The following is a 2,470-nucleotide window of genomic DNA, read 5'->3' as shown; positions in this document are numbered from 1 at the left end:
AGAGCCCAATTCAGGGCTTGAACTCATGAACCATGAGATCATGAAGTCAGAAGCTTTACAGACTGAGCCACCCAGGTATCCGTGCATTGTTTGTTTTTGAAAGGGAGAAAAGTATTCAAGAAAAAGAAGATTCACTGTATATTGTAAGCTCATAGTTCCAATAGAATTGAAAATCTCCTCAAATATAGTAAATTTCAAGTATGTGTTTGATATTTTGATTATTTAAAGACATTTTGAAATATGGAGGAGGTTTCATATTTAACAATAGGAAGAAGGGTTCTGCTTCCAAAGAATTCATAAGATATACTTCAGTGATTATAATTTGTATTATTAATACAGCACATAAGGGATCAATCATATTCTGAACAAACACATTATGCAGGTTTCCCATCAATAAAGGAGATTTTCCTGATGACTAAAGGCCATTGAAGTTGCTATAGGAATATAAAGATTTAGCTTTATGTTAAACATTCCGATGTAATACATAGAAACATTTATCATATTTCCTGTTTTTCACTTAATATATTTTAAAATTTAGAAATCCATTCAGTTAAAGTATCATTACTTTAGTGTTCTATGTCACTACAAAGATATACTTTTAATAGGGACTTCTTAAGCACAGTAAATATTTTTTAATATGAATTCTGTAGATGAAAGTACATAGATTAAAGAGGTGTTTCATTTTTTAGAAGGCTCCCAGAAAGTATGTATTGAAGGATATAGTCTTAGAGCCAGACTATGAGCTCTTTAAGGTCTGGAAGTCACTATTTTTTTCTCAGAGTTTTGGGATGGACAGACCACAGAAAGGTTTTTAGTTCATAAATATTGGGTAATTCACTTTGAAGGCTGTATTGTTTTATTATTGGCTTTTATAACTTAGTAAAAATGTAATATAATTAATAAACCAAAAGAAACATAAAGATATTAATGTGGACATTTTCTTATAAAATGCATGGGAGAAGGGCAGAGGGAGAGAGAGAATCCTAAGCAGGCTCTGGGCCCAGTAGGAAGCCCCACACCTAATGGGAAGTGGGAGGTGGGGCTCTTTCCCAGGAACTGTGAGATCATGGCCTGAGCTGAAACCTAGAGTCAGAAGCTTCACGACTGAGCCACCCAGGAGCCCCTGAATATATTTTCAAAGGCATTGAGGTTATAGGACTCAGGATATAACAACCAGAAAGTAGAACTTTCATGAAGATGCCCTGGTAGGAACATTCATCTGTTTGTTTGTTGTTCAATTCATCTACTTAACAAATATTTGTTGAATGCATGCTACATGCCGTTAAAATCTCTGGGAATAAATCAGGACATGGAAAAGATAAAACCTAAGCATTTATAAGGGATTAAACAAATACATGAATGAAATAAGGAGATCAGCTGGTGCTAAGTATTAGTGGGTGGAGCAGAAAATTAAATCGGTAGTGCGTGAGTGGGTGTGGAGGAGGGGTGTGTCAAACCTTTAAATACGATTATTACTGATATCATGAAAAAAATGAGATTTCAACCTAACCCTGAAGGTGCTAACATATGATCTCTGAAAATATTGGAAAGACATTTTAAGTAGGGAAAACAGCAAGTATAAAGGCCCCGTGGGAGAAGCTCACCAGTCATGTTAGAGGGAAGACGGAGGCCAGAGAGCCTACAGCAGGTGAGCAGTAAGAGAGCAATAGGAGAGCGTGTCACGAAGGTAGTTGGCTGGGCTGGGGAGGGGACGTGAGCGATTCACAAAGGGACTAGGGCCTGCTGTCAGAAGTCTGGCTTTCAATGCTTCTTTGAGTTCTCGGCTTCTGTACCAGATGGATTACAAAGCCTTCTCATAATTTTAATGCACTTCTCTTAGAAAGGGAGTGATATCAATATGCAAACCTATGGATATTAAACAGTGGATGAAGAACAAAGTCATTCATAAGTTTAAATCAGTTCAATTTTTATATTGATTTGTTTTTATGAATAACTTCATCTCAAAACAATGTCTGTTTCTGTGTAAGTTAAATTACAATAATATTTTTTAAATGGATCCATTTATTTCCCCCAGGCTATTTTCTGTATAAATGACAATAGTTTTGTGCCCAAAACACTGAGATTCTCTTACAGCTATGATGTGCTTAGGAATGTCAGTATGCGAAGAATTACACGTGACATTCTGTGTGTATAAAACCATAAAAATGACAAATGTTTTCCGGACTCTGAAGACCTAATATTAATCCAATAATTATTACAATGGTAAAAATATCTCCTGCTTCAATAATTCACAGGATTTATTTCTATTTGCACTATTTGTGTGGAGAGAGAGATAGTGACCTTGGATAATTCTTTTAATTTTGTTAGAGTTTATGTATATATGTCACTCATCATACATTATTTCATCTACTTGTGCAGCTTTTATTTTTAATGATTAGATACATCTTTTATTATTGTTTATCTGTTCATTCCAACTTTTTCTGTTTTCATACATGCTTTTTAATTTTAT

This window comes from Suricata suricatta, chromosome 1, assembly GCF_006229205.1.
Source record: "Suricata suricatta isolate VVHF042 chromosome 1, meerkat_22Aug2017_6uvM2_HiC, whole genome shotgun sequence".
Taxonomy (NCBI): domain Eukaryota; kingdom Metazoa; phylum Chordata; class Mammalia; order Carnivora; family Herpestidae; genus Suricata; species Suricata suricatta.
This window is presented reverse-complemented; position numbering follows the sequence as displayed.